This window comes from Aethalodelphis obliquidens, unplaced genomic scaffold (genome assembly GCF_003676395.1).
Source record: "Aethalodelphis obliquidens isolate GAN/ISIS:26980383/991018 unplaced genomic scaffold, ASM367639v1 scaffold16, whole genome shotgun sequence".
NCBI classification, from domain to species: Eukaryota; Metazoa; Chordata; class Mammalia; order Artiodactyla; family Delphinidae; genus Aethalodelphis; species Aethalodelphis obliquidens.
Window position 1 is genome coordinate 21,271,466 of NW_020837960.1, and position 22,635 is coordinate 21,294,100.

Here is a 22,635-nt window from a genome sequence, read left to right on the forward strand (position 1 = left end):
CCAAAACCTATGGAATGCAGCAAAAGCAGTTCTAAGAGGGAAGTTTATAGCTATACAAGCCTACCTCAAGAAACAAGAAAAATTTCAAATAAAAAATCTAACCTTACACCTGAAGGAACTAGAGAAAGAAGAACAGACAAAACCCAAAGTTAGCAGAAGGAAAGAAATCATAAAGATCAGAGAAGAAATAAGTGAAATAGAAACAAAGAAAACAATAGCAAAGATCAATAAAACTAAAAGCTGGTTCTTTGAGAAGATAAACAAAATTGATAAACCATTAGCCAGACTCATCAAGAAAAAAAGGGAGAAGACAGAAATCAATAGAATTAGAAATGAAAAAGGAGAAGTAACAACTGACACTGCTGAAATACAAAGGATCATGAGAGATTACTACAAGCAACTCTATGCCAATAAAACGGACAACCTGGAAGAAATGGACAAATTCTTAGAAAGGTATAACCTTCCAAGACTGAGCCAGGAAGAAATAGAAAATATGAACAGACCAATCACAAGTAATGAAATTGAAACTGTGATTAAAAATCTTCCAACAAACAAAAGCCCAGGACCAGATGGCTTCTAAATGTTTGATGGAATTTGTTGAATTCCATCAAACATTTAGAGATGAGCTAACACCCATCCTCAAATTCTTCCAAAAAATTGCGGAGGAAGGAACACTCCCAAACTCATTCTATGAGGCCACCATCACCCTGATACCAAAACCAGGCAAAGATACTACAAAAAAAGAAAATTACAGACCAATATCACTGATGAATATAGATGCAAAAATCCTCAACAAAATACTAGCAAACAGAATCCAACAATACATTAAAAGGATCATACACAAAGGAAAAAAAAAAAGAAAGAAACTTACAAGTAATTGCATGCATTAGAACTGATAAAAACTTTCCATCTAAGGGTGCATACTGCAGCCACACCTTCTTTCAGGTAAATTTCTGGCCATCTGAGAACTATTGGAAAGATGTCTTTTTGTTGGTATCCAGTAACTCATCTCTGTATCATTGAAATAAAATATCCTATGAAACACATGAAGCCTGTGAAATGGATATAATCCTCTTTTCTGCTCCTAATCAGGTATGTGATGTTAGACCAATTATCCTTTAAGTTTTTGTTTTCTCACCTTTAAAATAGGAAAATACTGCCTACTTCATAGGTCAGTAGTTAAGATGAAGCATGACAATACAAGTCCAGATCTAGGCATACTTCCTGGCATATTTGTCCAGAAGAGGAGCTATCTATTATATTTGGTAATTACTGATATTATCATTGTTTTTGCTTATCCCCTCATGGACCCTCAGTATAAAAAGCTAAGTGCATTTGCTGCGAAGCAAATGCAGCTTCATTGTTAAATGTTTTAATATTTGTACTGACTATTTATCTAGGCCTCGTGGGTTGAATTGCACTTTTGAATTGGTAGTTTGGTATGACATATACACACTGCTAAAAATAAATTAATTAATTAATAGGAAAAATTTTAAGTTTATCCTCTTACAGTCTATTGTTATAATCATTATGCTAAACTGTTTATATTAAAAAGACATTCTCATCAAAAATGTATAAACTTTATCTCAGACCCTAGGGTTGTCCATGCTCTAATTCTTCCATTATCAGCTTTAAAAAGTAACTTAGATTATATACTACACACTTGATTTTAATTTGTCCTTCTGCCTTGCTTTTTTTTTTTTTTTTGCGGTACGCGGGCCTCTCACTGTTGCGGCCTCTCCCGTTGCGGAGCACAGGCTCCGGACGCGCAGGCTCAGCGGCCATGGCTCACAGGCCCAGCCGCTCTGCGGCTTGTGGGATCTTCCCGGACCGGGACACGAACCCGTGTCCCCTGCATCGGCAAGCGGACTCTCAACCACTGTGCCACCAGGGAAGCCCTGCCTTGCATTTTTAAAATATATTTTAGGTGGTTGATTATGTATGCCCTTTGAACCTGACTGCTACATGCTACACCTCAGAATCAGGAACTGTTATCATAGCAGAGCTCATCAAAAATGCCAGGCATATGGTAGGGTTTTGATACATGAGGCTACACTGAGTGACGTAAATAATTAAGAGACTTGTAAAAGGGATAAAAAACAGCATTTCTTTAGCTTACTTTCCTCTTCCTCTGTTCTCCGGAGCACACTCATTGACCAGTTTCTGGGCCCTGCCTCTGTCCTCCAAGCAAGTGCCCACACCGGCTGTTGCTAGGCAAAGGCAAAAGACGATCAAGGCTCCCCAAGGCCTCAGCCCAGGCCCCTCCCGGGGACCAAACATTTCAGCACCTGCCACTGGATAATGGATGAAGCAAATGCCTGTTCAGGACTTGTCAGCCTGGCTGACGGAACTATGACAGGTCATTAGGCATTTAATTTAACACTAGGATTTTAGAGCTTAGAATTCAATCCCCATGAGTTTCTTTACAGCTAATTAATGACATGCAACCACTTTTCCTAATTCATATCTGAAAATGATTGTTTCTGTTTTTTCCACAATTAAATATGAAATTGTATATGTCCACAACATGGTAAAACTTCAGCCTTTTAAACTGCACTGATTAGAGTGTGATAAATGTACATCTTCCAAAACATAAAATAGCAATTTTTAACTTTAAGTTAGATATAAAACATAGCTTGTATTTGATACTGCTTTAATGAATTCAAAAAGGAAATGATTCAGGAATTTATTTTTAAAGAGGTGTATTCTTCTGTTCACCTAATAAAAATACGTTGCATCAGCAGGATAAACAACTCTTTCCAATGTAGCCTTCATTTGCCGCAGACATAAACTAAAAACATTAGGTTAGTTTGGGATTGACATGTATACACTACTATATTTAAAATAGATAACCAACAAGGACCTAGTGTATAGCAAAGGGAACTCTGCTCAATACTCTGTAATAACCTAATGGGAAAAGAATTTGAAAAGAATAGATGTATGTATATGTATAACTGAATCACTTTGCTATACACCTGAAACTAGCACAACATTGTAAATCAACTATAGTCCAATGTAATATAAAATTTTTTTAAAGCATTAGGTTAATGATAGTATGTTTGAAAAATTTCATGGTGAATTAGAAACCTTCTCTTGGTCCTCCAGTGAATTATTTTTTGTATAAAACTGGTGCTTCTGACTCCATGATGATTGACAAACAAGGGTAGCAATATCAGCTCTTTTTCATTATTCAGATCTGATCATTTCATTTGTGAGTGATGAAGAACAATTTCTTTTGCTCCTTTTGCAAAAGAAGGAGCCCACATTTTGGGGGGCCATGCATCTTGCAGGATCTTAGTTCCAAGACCAGGGATCGAACCCGTGCCCCCTGCGGAGTCCTAACCACTGGACCTCCAGGGGATTTCCCCAAATTAACATTTAAATTTGAGGGTTATTTTCATTTAAGTCATTATTTAATGTTTCATATCTTCTCTGTCACTCATCATGAAACAAAATTAAGAGTCACCACTTTTTGAAATTATGGATTTAACAGCTTATCCCAACCCACATATTTCCTGGAAAATACAAAAACCCAATAGGTTGTCTTTTAGGACTTTATGGAACAGAAACATAATTGTTCTCAACAAAACCTAATGGTTTGAGATACAATATAAAGTATTGCTCAAGATCCCTTATAAATCATGGGAAGAAGAGGGAGCTTTTAAACTTCTCTTACCCTCATTGTTCTTCGACCATATGAGGCATATTCACATTTTTTCTCAATAAAGGTTAGTTGTTTTTTGTCTCAATTCTTGAAAACAGAAACATACAGTAAAACCCTCTAGGATGTATGATGCCTGTGCTATAATTTGGTGATTCGTGATTCTGAAGCTGAATTCAAAAGCTGTGTGTTTACAGATTGCTTCTAGGTAATATAGAACTGGGAAAGCAATCCCATAAGGTCATATTTTTATTCTTTGGGTCACACTCTGTTCCCTTTTCCCCTTCAGCTTTAGGGAGTACTCAGTGGCATGCCCTCTGCTGCCACAGAAAAATACGAAGATACTAAGACCTGTTTCCTTTATGGTTTTTACCTTCATCTGCCCCGTTGCAAGCTCCCTGCATGTTGTAAGAAGGCCTGCTTTTCCTCATTCCAAAACACGACTTCAGTTTTAAATGTGGGGCACCATTGCTGTTTTTCTCCATGGCATTCTCTGGGCTCAGTGATTTTCCCCAGGTGGCTCTGAAACATGCAGCCCAGAACAACTTTTCGTCCTTTGCCACATTCTCCTCTAATATCAGGGCATGGGGGGAGCTGGAAATCTTGTTGGCCGCTGCTATGAAGTAAACATATGAGGAACCTAGTGGATGGGCTTAGGGAGCTCTGGCCAAGAGCTGCTCTTTGTCTCTCCAAGTGCAAGTCCACATGTGCTTGCAGGGTGTCCGTTCTACGCCAGAGACAGAGGACAGAAAAATGAGAAATCAGCAAGCCCTAGGCCAGGTTTGGATTTCTTCCAGAAGTGTCCTAGAGTCTAGAATTTTATTCTTGCTTAGGTAATACAATGAAGTTCGTGTGTGTGCGTGTGTGTGTGTGTGTGTACTGCAGTACTTAATCAAGCAGAAAATGCTGACTATAAGCTAAAAATTCCTTTGTAGCTCGATTGCACTAACGTTTTACATGCTACCTCCCTCATTTACGATGTTTTCCTCATTTTCTTTCCTCCTTCCCTCCCTGTCCTCCTTCCTTATTAGCCCCTTCACTCACTTATTTAAGAGAGCCTTTAGGGCTTCCCTGGTGGCGCAGTGGTTGAGAGTCCGCCTGCCGATGCAGGGGACACGGGTTCGTGCCCCGGTCCGGCAAGATCCCACATGCCGCGGAGTGGCTGGGCCCGTGAGCCATGGCCGCTGAGCCTGCGCGTCCGGAGCCTGTGCTCCGCAACGGGAGAGACCACAGCAGTGAGAGGCCCGCGTACCACACACACACAAAAAAGAGCCCTTACTATTTGCTACTTGCTGGTGATGCTGAAATCAAAGACAAATGCCTTACCGTCAAACAACTACCAGATTATTAGGGATGGAAGAAAAGTCAACACAACTGTCATAGTGCGGGTTACAGAGGCTGTGGCAGAGCTGCCTTCCTGGAGCCCAGGAAAATGCCTCCTAATTTGGTCTGAAGGTTTTAGGGGAGACTTCCTGAAGAAAAAGTGGCTTAATTGAGTTTCCATGGAAAACCAGGAGTCATCCAGGCAGAGAAGTTACAAAAAGTCATTACGGGAAGAAACACCATGTACAGATGCAGGGAGGCAAAAAACAGGATGGAGGATGGAGAATCCCTTCATTATTATTTTTTTAAATTAAGGTCCATCTGATTCATTTTTAAAAATTGGAGTATAGTTGATTTATAATGTTGTGTTAGTTTCAGGGGTACAGCAAAGTGATTCTGTTATACATATATATTCTTTTATATATGTATTCTTTATATATGCTTTTTCAGATTCTTTTCCATTATAGGTTATTACAGGATATTAAATATAGTTTCCTGTGCTATACGGTAGGTTCTTATTGTTTATTTTATATATAGTAGTGTGAATCTGCTAATCCCAGACTCCTGATTTATACCTTCCCCCTTCCCCTTTAGTAACCATAAATTTGATTTTTATGTCTGTGGGTCTGTTTCTATTTTGTAAATAAGTTCATTTGTGTCACGTTTTTTGGTTCCACACTAAGTGATATCACGTGATATTTGTCTGTCTCCGTCTGACTTACTTCAGTCAGTATGATCATCGCTAGGTCCATCCATGTTGCTGCAAATGGCATGATTTCATTCTTTTTTATGGCTGAGTAGTATTCCATTGTATATATGTACCACATCTTCTTATCCATTCCTCTGTCAATGGACATTTAGGTTGCTTCCATGTCCTGGCTATTGTAAATACTGCTGCTATGCACATTGGGGTGCATGTGTCTTTTCAAACTATAGTTTTGTCTGATATATGCCCAGGAGTGTGACTGCTGAATCATATGGTAGCTCTATTTTTAGTTTTTTGAGGAACCTCCGTACTGTTCCCCATAGTGGCTGCACCAGTTTGCATTCCCACCAACAGTGCAAGAGGGTTCCCTTATTTCCACACCCTCTCCAGCATTTATTGTTTGTAAACTTTTTAATGATGGCCATTCTGACTGGTGTGAGGTGATACCTCATTATAGTTTTGATTTGCATTTCTCCAATAATTAGTGATGTTGAGCATCTTTTCATGTGCCTCTTGGTCATCTGTGTGTCTTCTTTGGAGAAATATCTGTTTAGGTCTTCTGCCCGTTTTTGATTGGGTTGTTTTTTTGTTTGTTTTTTTTGACATTGACCTGTTATGAGCTGTTTGTATATTTTGGAAATAAGCCCTTGTCGGTCACACTGTTTGGAAATATTTTCTCCCATTCTGTAGATTGTCTTTTTGTTTTGTTTATGGTTTCCTTTGCTGTACAAAAGCTTTTAAGTTTAATGAGATCCCATTTGTTTATTTTTGCTTTTATTTCCATTACTCTAGGAGATGCATCCAAAAAAATATTGCTGTGATTTATGGCAAAGAGTGTTCTGCCTATGTTTTCCTCAAGGAGTTGTAAAGAATCCCTTCATTCTTTCTGCCCTCATTCCCACCCTGTGGCCCCTGCTTTGGCCTTTCACTCTGCCTGGCACTCATGGATGGCTTCTGTATCAGGTCTCAGTTCATATTATCACCTTCCCAGCAAACACCCAGAATACCCACCTAATCACTGTCCTCTTCCTTCACCCTCTATTCCCAGGCATTCCCTTTACATCACAATGTTGTTACAATGGCCTTTATCACAGCCCGAAAAGATTCTGTTTATTTGTGTGTTTAACTGTTTTTATCTGTCTTTCTTCACCTATATCTGTTATCTTGTCTGACTTCATTATCAGTGAAAGTCTAGTGCTTGGAATAGTGCTTAGGACATAGGAGTGCTAAATAGATGATCATAAATTAGAGGAGTGGCAGGAGCTGAGATTAGAGAAAATGACAAAGAATAGGTTGTAAAGGGATCAGCAATCCTAAGGCTCATGGCTTTCCTAAAATCTGTGAAATTTAATCATGGTTTAAATACATAAATCCATATAATCTTTATTATTTTCTCAAACTGCTGTTTCCCAGAGATGAACTCATTATCTTCCCCTTTAAGCCTGGCTTTCTTCTGTTGTCTCTGTTCAAGTATAAGGCCTTCCCAGTTACTTATGCTAGAAATCTGAGACTCATCCTTGATTATTTTATATGCATCACCTCCCAAAGTTTGATGTGGTAGATTAAAGATGGCTTCAATTGAGAGATGCCATCTAATTACCCTTTTCCTCGATCAGAGCCTGCCTTGGCTACCTGCCTGAACCAATAGAATGCAAGCGAAGTGACTTTCTGTAACATCCAAGGCTTGGTTGTAAGAAGTCTTGCAGCTTCCACTTACGCTGTCTGGCAGCGCTGAAGTGCCGTGTGAGAAGTCTGACTGTCCTAAAAAGGCCATCACACCGGAGAGGCCGTGGGTACACACTCTTGCTGATTGTCGCACCTGAGCCCAGCCTTCCAACCCTTCACTCCAGTGACAAGACTTACAAGAGAAGTGAACTTGGACCTCTTTACACTCCCACACCAGACCATCCTCTAGCTGGATACTGCTGAGTAACTTCTATTGATGCCATGTGAAACAGAAGAATCAACCAGCTGAGTCCTGCCCAAATTCCTGTTCCACTGTTATGGACTGAATGTTGTGTCCCCCTAAAATTCATCTGTTGACACCTAACCCCCAATATGATGATATTTGGAAGTGGGGCGTTTGGCAGGTGATTAGGTCAAGGGGATGGAGCCCTCATGAAAAGGATCAGTGCCCTTATACAAGAGACCCCAGAGACATCTCTAATCCTCTTACTACCATGTGAGGACACAGCAAGAAGACAGGCCCTCACCAGACACCAAATCTGTAGCATCTTGATCTTAGACTTTCTGGCCTCCAGAACTGTGAGAAGTAAATGTTTCTTGTTTAAGCCACCAGTCTATAGTACTTTGTTAGAACAGCCTGAACTGACTAAGGCATGCACAAAATTGTGAAATATTGAATATACATTGTTGTTTTGAACCAGTAAGTTTTGGAGCGTAGATCACTGAGGTTCTTGTAAACCACCAGAGCCTGCCCATCTTATTGCCCATTATATTCCCTACTATTTCCCAAATTATTTCCTCCCTTCCAGCCTTACTCCTCCTGCCCTCTTTAATGAAGTCTTAGACTAGTGTGTCTCACCCAGTTTCCCTGCATCCTTGGCTCCAATCTCATTCCATCCAAAATCACACCACACTTCAGAATTTTTAATATGTAAACATTCCCCACAGTAAAATTTTTAATTTTTTAAGTATATTCATATTGTGGTATAACCATCACCATCATCCATCTCCAAAGCTTTTTCACCTTCCCAAACTGAAACTCTTACCCATTAAGCAGTAAGTCCACATTCACCCCTCTCCCCTGCACCTGGCAACAACCATCTGCTTTCTGTCTCTATGAGTTTGACTAATCTAGATTCCTTATATAAGTGGAATCATATACTCTCTGTCCTTTTGTGTCTGGCTTATTTCACTTGCATAGTATTTTCAAGTTTACCCATGTTGTGCACGTATCAAAATTTCATCCCTGCATGTATTTCACTGTATGTGTATATACGCTGTATATACATTGTATGAATAATATTTCACTGTATGTATATACCACATTCTGTTTATCTATTAATCTATTGATGGACATTTGGGCAGTTTCCACCTCTTGGCTACTGTGAATAATGCTGCTTTATTATGTTATTTTAAAACTATAACCTGGTTTTCTATCCCTTACTTTGTAGATCCCATAAAGTAAAACCCAGTCTCCTCAACAGGATAGATGATATCTGGGTGCTGACTTCCTGCCCAGACTCATCTCTCACCCCTTCCTGACTTTTGCTGTATGCTCAGCAATTCCAGATTGCTATTATTTCCTCTCCTGTGCTGTGATCTGTGAACGTTACCTCTGTAAACTTTCTTGTTATTTTATTACCTTGAAATACAACCATTACCTCTGGCTAGATCCTACTCCCTGTTCAAGATGTTAAGCCTCGGCTTCAGAAAGGTCCCACATTTGCTCTCTCAGGCTGGGTTTGCACTCCCTCTTCTATGTCTGGAGCATGCACATTTACCACTTTATAATTTCCTTTTTACATTTCTTTCCCCTTCATAAGACTGTGAGCTCCTGAAGCCAAGAACTGTGCTTTTATTTTTGCTACAGTCAGCATCTGTGATGGCGCCGGCATGTGGTATATGAGCTCAACGAATGTTTTTTTCTGCCAGTCAATGCATTTTTATAACACCTTGTTAGTAGTCCTTCTAAAGGATTTTGTGTGGCACAATAACTTGATCATTGGTGAGAAGAAAGTAACAAAGCTTTGTGTGTAATTTCTGTTGATTGCCCCCCTATGTTAATGACACTGGTAAATTCTACAAGGAGAGACAAAACCAGTAGACAGCTCCCTTGGGAGTGGGGAAGGGGAGATACTACTTAAATAATATTTAGGCAAACATACCAAAAATACAATTGTTTTGTATGAGTTTGCTTTGAATTATTTTAAGTAAAGAATGAATTTTTAATAAAATAAAATGCTTTTAATAATATTGATAAATTTCCATCTTTATTCCTTATACAGATTGACTTTTATCTGTTCAAACAAGCATTGTTGAAAATATTACACACACAGCATTGATCGTGTGATTACAGTTTAGGTGCCAGGAAGCTGTAACAGCTATTAACATATAACTGAGATATTGTTGTATTGAACCTTTTTATTTTTTGTCCTTCCTGTGTACCTTCTCATGTTTTTCCATTCTGTTTCTGTTTACTGTTTTATCATTTCTTCATGGACCACCAGTTGCTAATACAACTCTGGCTGGGTCTTTGGCTCCAGAGGCAGAGTTTTGAGTTTTGCAGCTTTTTTCTGTTAAGGAAAAATAATCAATATCCCAGGACACATAAGCAGCCTTGGCTTTGAGATAAGGCCAGTAATCTAGCTTCTGTGTGGTGACTGTGTGTCTTGGGTGTCTGAAAATCTTGGCAACCCATTTCGGAAAGGGCAATGAGTGAATATGCAAGAAAGTCTGTTATCCAAGGATACTGGAGAATGGAGAGATATAAAAATAATGCTAATAACATTCCATATAGTTGAATTTTAAGTGGCAACATTTTTTTTGTTTAAAATATCATCAGTTCATATGAGAATCATTGGCTGAAAATGTACAATGTTATGTATTATCTCTTTTTTAAACAAAATTCACAGAACATAAACTTTTCTTTATAATTCAGAGCTTTGGAATGAACCTCAGTTACTGTACTCTATGATCTAGTTGTAAGTTTAGGATTTTTAAAAATGCTGATATGAATAGCTATTTAGGCCTATATAAAAGTATAGCAGAAATCTGCCCTTTACATAGTTTTGCAATCTCTCTCCTCAGGATGAGACTTCCAGCTATCAGTTCTGGAGAGTGTTGATTCAGCTGCCTTTTTATATTTATTTATTTTAATCAATTTCATACTAAGCAACCCAATAACCACTCCAGGTAGAAAGAAGTGTTGGAAAACATAGTCATAACTGTCTCAGGGCTTGAGGACGCCTCCATAAATATGATGCGTAAGATTGAATGCCTTAATACTGTGACATTATTCAACTTCTTTGAGAAGGAGAAAATAACAGCCTTATTGCTCAGCTTGTCAAGCCCAAAGCCAAGAACAGAACCCGCTTTCTCTCTACCAGGAATGGCTTGTATCTGGAATCCTCTTTCCTCCTAAGATCCGTGGTAGATACTTGCATTGTGTTTTAGTGGCTGCTTTAAGAATCGCAATATATACCTTTATTGGTTTTCTCTTGCTGCTTGTATAGTAGCTCAAAACACCACAGATGTCTATGTACAGTTCTATATGTCAAATCTGACACAGGTCTCATGGGCTAATACTGAGTATTGGCAAGCCTCATTCATTCTGGAAGCTCCAGTTGAGACTCAGTTTCCTTGCCGTTTCCAGCTTCTAGAGGCTTTCCACATTCCGTGGCTCATGACCGTCTTTTTCTATCTCTAAGATCAGCAATAGCAAAAGGTTTAGTCCTCCCCATGAGCATCACTCTGGCCTCCTCTTCTACCCCCACTTTTCATCTTTCAAAGACCCTCTGACTACATTGGGCCCCCCTGGATAATCCCGGATAATTTCCCAATTTTAAGGTTAGCTGATTAGCGATCTTAATAACCATCGTCCTTGCCGTGGAACATAACATATTTACAAGTTCTGGGACTGAGGATGTGGACATCTTTGGGGGGCCATTCTTACGTCTACTACAATGCCTTTAATTTTTCACCATCTGTTTAGAGTTCATATTGTATAATTTCATGTAAAATGTAGAAGCTTTGCCCCAGAACAGGCTCATTTACCCCATACAACTGACCTTGATGCTCTAGTTGCATAAAGATTCCATACATTACAAACCTCACAAGACAGTGTTTTAATTTTTGCCTTAAATATTGGCATGTACATTGTTTAAATCATCAGAAAAAAATTTGTTTTTTTATCTGACTATTTGCCTTTTATGTTTTTCATTCCTTCCTGACGATCTGAGTTTTCCTGTGGAATCATTTCCTTTCAACCAGAAGAATTCTCTTTAGCATATTTACCAACTGATATTCCTGGTTTTCTTTTATGTGAAAATGTCTTTGTTTCTCCTTCATCCTTGAAGAAGGTTTTTGCCGATTATAGACTTCTGCATTGACAGTTTTTGCCTTTCTCTTTCAGGCTTTTTATTGGCCTCCATAATTTCTGATGAAAAGGCAGCAATAATTTTAATTGCTGTTTCCCTCTATGTAATGTGCCTTTGTTTTCAGGCAACTTTTAAGATTGCCTTATTATTCTTTACTTTTTAGAAATTTGAATATCATGTACCCTAGCATGGTTTTCTCCATTTTTATCCTGTTTGAGGTTTTCTGAGCTTCTTAAATCTGTAAATTGATTTCCTTCACCAATTTGGGGAAAATGTAGGCTGTTATCTTCAAATATCCTTTTGCTGACTCATCCTCTTTCTCTTATTCTTCTGAGGCTTCAATGATACCTTTTGATATTGTTCCACAGATTCTTGAGGTTGTATTCCTTCCTTTCATTTTTTTTCTTTTTCTTTCTTCAGATGGGATCATTTCTATTGATTTTTCATCACATTGACTTACTCTTTCCTCTGTCATCTCCATTTTACTGTAATGTCCATTCAGTAATATTTTTAAATTTTAGATATTTTATTTTTCAGCTCTAGGCTTTCCACTTGGCTTTTATATAGTTTCTCTTTCTCTGCTGAGAGTTATGTTTTTATTTATTTTGACCATATATTTCTTTGCCTTCTGGAGCAGATTAACAATAGGTGCTCTAAAGTCCTTGTCTGCTAGTTTGCCATGTGAATTATCCAGGGGTCAGCCTTCACTGATGGTCTTTTCTCTTGAGAATGGGTCACATTTCCTTGGTTCTTTTTATATGGAGAAATCTTGCACTGTATCCTGGATATTGTGAAAGTTGTATTGTGAAGACTCTAGATTCTGTTATGATCATTTAACTGTTTTTTTTTAAATTTAGAAACCAATTTCCTTAAATCTTACGTCAGTTCTTCGTCCAGCCACTTTAGTGAGGCAGTCTGCAGTCTGCCCTACACATGCATAGTTCAGGGTTCTACACAGAATTTAGGAATCCTAATCCCTGGTTCTCTCCTTTCTGGAATTTGCTCTTCAATTTCCATCAGCTCTGGTTGCCCTAGACACTGTCATCTATTTCTTCAGGCTAGAATAATTCAGATTTGTTCAAAGTCTTTGCCACTCCATATTATACCACAGTGGTGATAAATATATGATAGATAGATGATAGATAGATAGATAATAGACAGATAGACCCACTTCACTTTCCTGGTCCTTTCTTCCAAGTTTTGACTCTTCCAGAATCTGTCTGTATTTTTTTTTTCATTTTTCAGAACTGTAGGCTAGTTTTTCATGGTATTTTATGAAAGTTACAGTTCATTTTCAAGAGGGTTGGTCTATGTATTAGTCTGCTAGGGCTGCCATAACAATGTACTACAGATGGTAAAAACAACTTAATTTTCTCACAAACTCTGGAGGCTAGAAGTCTGAGATCAAACTGTCAACAAAACTGGGGTGTTTTTGAGACCTCTCTCCTTGGCTTGTAGATGACTGTCTTCTCTCTCTGTCTTCACATGGTCTCCCCTCTTACCTCATTTAACTTTATTACTTCTTTGAAAACACTATCTCCAAACAGTCATATTTTGAGTTACTGCAGTTTAGGATTTTAACATATGAATCTTAAGCATCTTGAACACAGGTTAGCTCACAACAGTATATAAGGAAAATTTTCAGCCATACCAGAACTTAAACTTACCCATGGCTATTAGGGATATTGGACAAGATACATGTTTCCTCTGAATTCTAATTTAGTCTCAGACTCCTGCTCAGTATATGTTCCAGGCCCCCATTACTAATAAACTTGTGTTGGCATGCAAGATAAAATATATTTTCCATCCCTGTTCCAACATACTCACAACATCTACAATGTCAACTAGAATGTTAATTTCTAAAATTAAGTCTTTATTGCTACCTAAATGCAACCTATACTAACTCATAAATATCAATATAACAAACATGAGTGTTTTCTCTCCATTATGCCTCATGTCCAATAACCAACTTTTGTTGAATTTTTCTTCATAATATCTCTCGGATCTGTCCCTGCCTCTGAACTGAAGCATCAGACATGGAATTTCATTGCTCACTGTTCTCTATCTAAAACTTTCCAGTGGCTCTCCAATTTCACTCTGAATATAGCCAAAATCTTTACAGTGCTCTCTGAGTTTGAAAACCAAGTTCTTACTATTTTATTAACTATATCACATACTTCTGTATTATGTGTCATTTGTTTTGTTTGTTTTGTTGCCTATTTCCTCTGACAGAACGGAAACTACACCAAGACCGTTTTTCATTTGTGTTCATTGCAAAATCTTAGAGTTTAGAATACAACCTAGATTCTGATAGATGGCTAAACATATTTGTTGAATTAATCTGAATGAATGTATTATTTGCTTTCCCATTATTCTTTCTCTTATTGCAATGATGTTATTGGAAAACAATAACTCAGAAAAAAAGAATACCAACAAAATACAAGATGTTAACCATATTTTTTAAGACAACTGATCATATGTTTAGAAACCCTTTCTTTAAGCCTTTGTGAGTCTTTATATTAGTGACACTGCTTTATATTTCATTATGATGGGAAACATCTTAAATCTGAACTATTTTACCATCTTTTAACATAATAGTAATGAACCAATAGTATTTAAAATAAATATTTAAATACTTTGTAAAACAGAAGTAGTACTCTGTTCTAAAACTATTTTCTGACACTTTCATCTATTAGCTGTTCATTTTTTTGTGAAAGACTCCAGTATAAACTGTCTTAAATCTCTAAATTATGGTAATTCACTGATGAGGACGAAATTCTACTAACAACAATTTTGAAAATTGTTCCGGAACCTATGTCTCTCTCTTATAGCTCCCTGAAAAACATGGTGAATATGAAATATTGTCATAGAAATAAGCTTTTATCTACTGAGCAGCCTAGTTCTGATTTTTTCCCACCTATATGTATTATTTTACCATTACCATACATCACCATGTCAGAGTTAAAGTGTGCATCTGTGTATAAACATAAATTCTGTCTATTCAGTCTATATTTTACCATTCTCTCTTACTGTAGTCTTCTATATGAACCTAAAAATAATTTTTAAAAACCCCCACAAAACTTAGATGTACCCAAGAGAAACAGCTATGAGGAAAATAAACTCACAGAGGACAATTTAAAAATAATTTTTTTCCAGCTTCCTAGTTTAAAAATAGCATGCTTATTGAGATGTGTAACAATTAAAAATAGCTCTTAAGTAGAGAGACTGTGTTTTTTTAAGATCTGTTTATCTGACTTTTCATGTCAAAAATATTTAAGAATCAAAGTTTATATTTCACCAGTAATGTCTTTAAAGTCCTCAGGGTAAACCCCACACACACGTCCCACCACATACACACAGTATTAACTACTTCCTGGATATGCTAGATAGATTCAGAGTTCATATTAATCACTTTTTAAACACGCTATATAGGTTCAGAGTTCAACTTTATTTTGAAAAAGAATAAATCAGTTTTGAAGTTTTCTTATATAAAACTTGGCTAGAAACTCAAAGCCAGTGAACTGTAAGCATGGTTCACGAACTATTCCTTGTTGGCAAGTGTATGGTAAAGAGATCCTTGCTTGAAGAATGCTGGTATGAAGTAGAAGTATACATTTAAATGAATAGCTTGAAGAGAATGGATTTGTAATTTTAGGATTCAAAGTTTAATTGAAAAATTAGTTTAAATTGAGTAACTTAGAGGCTTTGCTAGGAATTTTTAGTAGTAACATAGAAATGTATCTCTACACTCCTTAGGAAAACTACTAACATAATCAAATACATTCACCAATTTAACTTCTTTCCAGTTCTTTTTCTCCCATATCAGGAAGTACCCACTCTTTAATGAACTTGTTCATCTTCCTACTTGTAATTCTTATATTTTTTTAATATGTAAAATCTCCGTAGACCTTTAGGGTAAAATGATAGCCCAAGCAATTGCCTCATCTAGGAGACTATTCAAGAAGTCACAGCAAACACAGAAGGTACTTTCTCTTGGAAAAAAAATTAAAATTTGTTTTTCATAGTATTTGTTCTCTGCTTTTGATTTGCAGCTAAAAGAGAAAAAATGTTTTCATGTTCTTCTTAATCTTAAAAATACACACAAACATATAAAAACAATATGTTTAATTCCAGCAAAGGTTTATCAAGTCTAGAAGTTCTTAAGAACACGCCATAAGCCTATATGTAAAAAATTAATAGGAAGCCTAGGGCTTGACCTTGGCTCCTGAGAAGGATCGGGACGCCGAGGCACATTCCCACAGTTCCTCTGAGTCATTTGCTGTGTCGTTCATAGGTTGGCAAGGATAGTTCCTAGTCAACAATTCAATTCCGGCCACTGTCAAACCTCCATATACAGTTATAGGAGAAGAAAGATAGACAGTTTCTCATATTTGCCAATTCTGAATAATTACCAAGATCACATTTCAATCAGCAGATTTCTCAGGAGTTTTTTGTGTCAAAACTGCCTATGATGTTATGATCCAGTGAATAATAATTTATTATAAGGTCAAATGCAATGCCTGGAGTAAGTAACACATGATCCAATTTAGTAAACCCACTTCTCTCTTTGCAGAGTTGCAAGTGAATACAGAAATACTTGCAAATTGCTTTGAGCTGTGTAATGCCTCAATGCAGACATGTGCATAGGTAAGGGAAGACAAGACAAAGGAAAGAAGTAATCATATTTTTGCACCTGGTACTATGATAAGCACTTCTTAGACTCTGTTTCATTTTATTCTTCAAAAAACATGGCCGCTATTTGTATAATCTTCATTTTAAAGACAGGTCTTTCTGGTTCTGGAGCCTACACACTTAATATAGTACCACATTATTATTATCTATGAAACAAAAGATTTCTGTATTCATTTGCTCCTTATTCAACCCTAGCTAAAAGGATTTACCTTGTTGATTTCCTTATAGGTCTGTATATTGGCACCGGTGATATGCATGTCTAGCCTGCAAATGGCATGTCTCTCTCAGCTTTGACGTCAGGTGGCTCACACTATACCATCCAGCCATATTCAGGTGTAGGTCCCAGGAAGATGGTGGACAAATCTGAAAGTTAAGCATAGACAAGAGCTTCCACGTTCAGGCCATGAGACTCCTGTAAATTCATTAGGACACTGAGAACTATTTTAGGGGAGGAGAGATAAGAATCACATTGCTTTCATTCATGTATTTATGCATGTATACATGTAGTTATTTATCATCCACTAAACAAACGTTATTGGTGCACCTACACAGGCCAGGCATTGTTAGGCATCGGAAATGCAGAGGTGAGTATGACAAGTATAGTTCTGGCCCTTACATACCCCTAAGTAGTCTAGTGGAAGAGAATGATATGAAAAAGAATTACCCAAATAAGTGTATGAGGGCAGTCTTTGAAAAGTATAATGAAGGAGCATATTGGTGGGTATATAACCACACCAGCAGGCAGTCTGAACTAGTCTAGATGTTCCAGACAGACTGAATGAGAAATGGGAGATAAAGAGGTACAGGTGTGGGGTGGGCAGGGGTTGGGGGTATGGATAGAATTGCAGACCAAGCAAGCATCATCTGGGACAATTCTGTGGGGATGGAGACACCAGAGGGACCGGAGCACAGACAACCATAGGGCGAGCAGTTTGCAAAGCCCTGTGGAGTGGTGGGGCAGCAACCTGAACAGCCATATCCTCGTTAAGGACGTGTTTTCATCTTAAAAGAGGCAAGAAGTTTTTAAAAGGCTTTAAGCAGGGACGTGGCAAGATTAAATGTGTGATTTGAAAAGATCTCTTTGGATGCCACGTTTAGAATAGAGTGGGGAAAATAATTGAAGTGTTTCAGATAAGACATGATGGTAGCTTGGGCTAAGTGGTAAGAGGAGAGAGTGAGAAATAGACACGTAGGGAAAACAGTCGTACTTCTCAGTGATTGCTTGAATCCTTGGAGCTAGGGAAAAGGATGCATAGGGATGAACCCAGACGCTTCCTATATAAGTGTTGAAATTGAAGTGAGGGATGCACAGATTCTTATTAAATGTGGTCACTGCTTGGTTACTGCATTCATCTTCTCATCTTCCTGAGCACAGCTCTCATTTAGCAGAGAAAATTACCCCTTTTACCCTTAGGATCAATAAGTGATTGCCCTCCTTGACCTTCTAGAATTTCTGCCCTGTCTGGAAAGTTTGATAATAGCTAAACTACAAAACAAAGCACCCAAGGATTTTTTTTTCTTCTGTCTGGCTTCTCTTCTTTTATTCCCCCTGATTATATACATCCAAACTACTACATCTCATCCCACATAAAATGACTCTTCTCCCTCAATCCTTTAACTTTGAGAAATTCTTTTAGTTCCATTTAGAAAACATCAAGTAAGATTTAAGAGGCTAGGCAGTGGAAATACTCATTTCTCTTTGGAGGGATTATGTTTTTTCTTTCAAGGTTATTAGTTATCTAGAGCATGAGAAACGGCATCTGCAACAATCCCAGGGACTCAGAAGATTAAGAAAAAGAAATGAAAAGTCGGTACTTTGGAACCGAACGCTTAGTTTTATTTCATTCAATTTTTAGAACTTGCTTAAACCACTATTATTGACTTGATATCTTTCATTGTCTACATAAAAGAATGCAAAATGGCAGAAGGTGATGGTAGATCGCTACCATCTCACTGCCGCTATCCGAAGTCTATAACTACTGAGCTGGGATTATAGATCTGCAACTTTGACTTCATTCGGGGGTTGACTTGAATCCTGAGCTACTGCCCCTCACCCTGCATTCCAGTCAGCACCACACCTGATAGGGAACTACCTTTGCCTCTGCCGTTAACTAGTTTTGTGGCTCTGGAAAATTCATCTGACCTCCCTGGACCTCAGTTTCCTGGTTGTAAAGCCAAGAGGTGAGGCCTGATGATTTCTGAAGTACCTTCCACTTAACTTTCTAAGAAAGACAAATCTTGGTATGTCTGACACAGAGTGTGTGTATGTGAACCGGTGTATTTGCTTTTTATCCAACTTTTTCAATCTTGTGCCTCATAAATGTTACAAAACAAACCTCACATATTTCTTTCTCCTTTGAGAAATAAAAGCAGATAAATAATAAGCCAGGTATTTACAGTTATAAGATCCCGGACATTTGAGATGTCTGTTAATTTGCCCCTATCTTATCCATTTTGGCCTGTCACCCATCTCTAGACCTACCTCCTCCAGGGCCCTTAGGGTCCCCAAATGTCCCTTTGGCAGGACCTCTCCCAGGCTGACCCAGTGAGGAAGTGCTCCCAAATCAAAACTGAGCAGCCCACCCATGCTCGTAAAGATAACCTCAGCAAGGAGGAAAGTAATCTGATTTCCTGATAAAAAATGTGACGTTTCAAAGATGGCACTGACTGATAGGCTGGACTACCCCAGTGTTATTTACGTGTTCAAATAGGAACAACGAACACCAGTGGATTGCTTATTGATCGGGTGCCCCTGAGAAATGAGTGGGAGCCGTCGGGCCATCTCGTTGCCTAGGCGGGGTTGTCTGCCTCCAAAGTATATCCTCAGAACAGAGGTCTGTGACTGGGTGCTCCACTCTGAAATCTTACTGAGCCGCATCATTCAATTCCTTTTTAGCACTGCGAGGAACAGACACTATACAGAGGAGAGAGGAGTGCAAATCCTCTGCACCACATAGCACTGGGGGGTGGGGGAGAAGATGTGCAGAAATCATTAAATACAGTTGACTACCTGCTTGTCGCCCTTTGGAGAGAAGGTCTGTCAGGGAAATAGGTACAGTCACTGTCTTCTAGAATAGACTTTTTATTAAGAGCTGCTGAAACAACAAAATTACTGCTCTCTGCATTCAGTACTCAGTGATCCTCTGTTGTTTTTTTTTTTAATTTCAAAAGCTATCTGTTAGTCTATAATTTGAAAAAACTAGACCTCTGTTGTCAGTACGTAGCCACTAGCTACATGAGGCAGTTAAGCACCTGAAATGTAGTTTGTCCAAACTGAAGTAGGATCCAAGTGTCAGATGCATCCCAGATTTCAAGCCCTATAAAGAAGGCTACTCATCAGCTGAAGATTTTTCTAACAGGAGATGGGACAACTAACATGACTGATAAGCAGAATGTATACATCGAATAGTATATATATATATATATTTTTTTGTGGTACGCGGGCCTCTCACTGTTGTGGCCTCTCCTGTTGCGGAGCACAGGCTCCGGACGTGCAGGCTCAGCGGCCATGGCTCACGGGCCCAGCCGCTCTGCGCGGCATGTGGGATCTTCCCAGACTAGGGCACGAACCCGTGTCCCCTGCATTGGCAGGCAGACTCTCAACCACTGCGCCACCAGGGAAGCCCCCGAATAGTATATTTTGCTAGGAAATAATCATCTGGTATTTATATTTCTAAGCGTATCCTTCTCTTTGATGCAAAAACAAATAGTTTTCACACCAAAGCTATCAAATTAATTCTACTATAGTTGAAAATTAAGGAGAAATTTTTTTTTTTTTGGCAGTATGTGGGCCTCTCACTGTTGTGGCCTCTCCTGTTGCGGAGCACAGGCTCCGAACGTGCAGGCTCAACAGCCATGGCTCACGGGCCCAGCTGCTCCGCGGCATGTGGGATCTTCCCGGACCGGGGCACGAACCCGTGTCCTCTGCATCGGCAGGCGGACTCGCAACCACTGCGCCACCAGGGAAGCCCAGAAGGAGAAAATTTTATAAACTACTTTTTTCTTGGTGGTAGGGGTCGTACTTATCTTCTCAAAATCTGAAAAACTTAAATAAGAAGCTCCTTCTAAAACTCAAACCAGTAGCCAAAAAAGAAAAGTTTTGTGCATTTTTTGATTAACTTTATTCTTCAAGCACTGCCTATTAAAATACAGTCACAATCAACACTTAGGCACAAGTCTTATGCATGAGCCGGGGATCAGTGTCTTATCTCAATGTTTACATAAACCAGGAGAGTAGAAATCTCATAATCCAGCAAGAGTTAGAAATCGGTAATTAGTTTGTAACAGAATTAAAGTAAGTCGTTCCTTTTCCATATATCATGATCATTTTTATTTACTGAGAAAATAATTTTCTTCCTAATTCTTAGGACAGAGTAGAAAAGTCAGTTACATACTGTGCTATAGACTTTGACTTCCTTTAGAAGGAAGGTTGTATTGTTTGCCCTTTTTTCTTTAGCCTTCAGCCATATGTTTAGACTCAGCCTCTCCTTCCATGCTACACAGCAGCATGAAAGCCATAAAATAACCTAGACACAATTTTGAAAGCAGTGGATAAAGTCAATCTTTCTACTGTTGCCATTCATATATTTACTCATTCATTCTAAAACTGTGTCTCAAGAATCATCTTGGTACCAGAAAGTCTGCAAAGCATTATAGATACAGAAATAAATAGTATCAAGTTGGTATGGAGGTATACAGAGATAAATATACCAATTTCTATTGGATGTAAGGAGTTAACTATATTAGGTATTATAGTTGACACTGATATAAAAATATATACAGAAAGCCCACCACTATGAAGGGTGATCCTCGACTACTTTCTCAGAATGAATCCTGGCCAGAGAAGAAGACGACAGGGTGGTGATTGCAGTGGTTGAAGGAGGATGTTGCGTTTGGGACAGAGGATTTCCGGAGCTTGAGTATCTATGTGAAAGGAGGAAAAGTGAATGATGAAAGAGGATGTAATTTTTCACTCTTCAGTTGCTTCACGTATACAGTTTTGCCTTTGTCACTTATATAGTAATTCTACAGTGATTATTATCAATAATATTATTGTTAAATATTAATTCCATACTCTTCACAAGGATAAGCCTATCTGTTTTTTTGGGGGGGGTTATTTCTTTATTTACTTTTTGTATTTGACATCTCTCTAATGTAATTGGCAGATCCTTGTGATGTTCTGAATTCCTTTCAAATCTGGGTATTGGGCAGTGTCTGGACACTGGCATTTAGTACCAGAAGATGTTATCACCTCTTAGATAATGAGTGAATGTTCCAGATCTCCAACTCAAAAATATTCTCGATCTTTAAACATCTAGCCACCTTTTGAGGCCAAGACTGCAGTGACACTGTGGAAAACGGTCTCAAAAGAGACTCCCCATGATTCCCTGCCCGGTGTTTTCTGCCTCCACAGTGTCCTGGGGTGGAAAATTTTGCCTTGGACTTCGCTCCAGTTGGAGGAGGACATTTCCTTCTCTGGGCAGACTCGTAAATTGTACAGACACAACAGAAGATTATCATGCTGAAGATGAAAGAGTGAGACTATGTCGATCCCAAGAAATTAGGTCATAAAAGTTTTTCTAGCGCTTTGCTAAATAAGAAACCTATCTTCAGTGTACTGAGAAGGCCGAGATTACTTGGATGCCATTTATTTATATGGAGAGAGAAAAATGAAGTTTCTTTGTCACTTTTGGGGACTTTAACTTTCAACTAACTAAATAAATGATGTACTGAAAATTAGGTCTTATTTAAATATTATGTTTTGTAGAGCCTTACTCACTGTTCTTAAATTCTGGGAATAGGTATGAAAATATTCCCTTCTTGAATTCCTATTGTGATTTTGAATTCTTTTGGGATTATGGAATGAGGTGCCTACAGAAATGTCCAGAATATGTATCGTGGTCTTACTGAATTTAGTAAAAGGAAAAACAATTCAAACCGTCTCCAGCTTTTAACAATGTTTTAGGTAAAGTAAAATTATCCTGACAGAAATGTAAGTAAACATTTTGACTACCTTCCTCATATTCATGATGCACCAGAAATTGCATTATAAACGTTCGGAGGCGGTTAAATAGTTACTCAGAGCTGGCAATAATATGTCTGGATGACATGAAGCAGATAGGTTCTGCTTGCCATCAAATGGACTTTCCACCTCTAGGGAAGAATTTAGCAAGAAATTCTTGAGCATTTGT

The 22,635-nt window shown here is 38.3% G+C and overlaps 1 protein-coding gene and 1 long non-coding RNA gene across 4 annotated transcripts in view; one reads left to right on the forward strand and one right to left on the reverse strand.

Annotated features, from left to right (window-relative positions):
* The window catches only part of TRPC4 (transient receptor potential cation channel subfamily C member 4), a 159,003-nt gene that overhangs the window by 74,906 nt on the left and 61,462 nt on the right, over positions 1 to 22,635 (forward strand). The gene's annotated exons all lie outside the window — the stretch shown is intronic.
* LOC113625683 (uncharacterized) overlaps positions 16,653 to 22,635 on the reverse strand; it is a 529,756-nt gene continuing 523,773 nt past the window's right edge. The window contains exons 16-17 of the long non-coding RNA XR_003434794.1: positions 21,236 to 21,367; positions 16,653 to 16,807 (exon numbers count right to left, since the gene is read on the reverse strand). This is a non-coding gene — a long non-coding RNA (uncharacterized LOC113625683). The remainder of the gene's footprint in view (positions 16,808 to 21,235; positions 21,368 to 22,635) is intronic.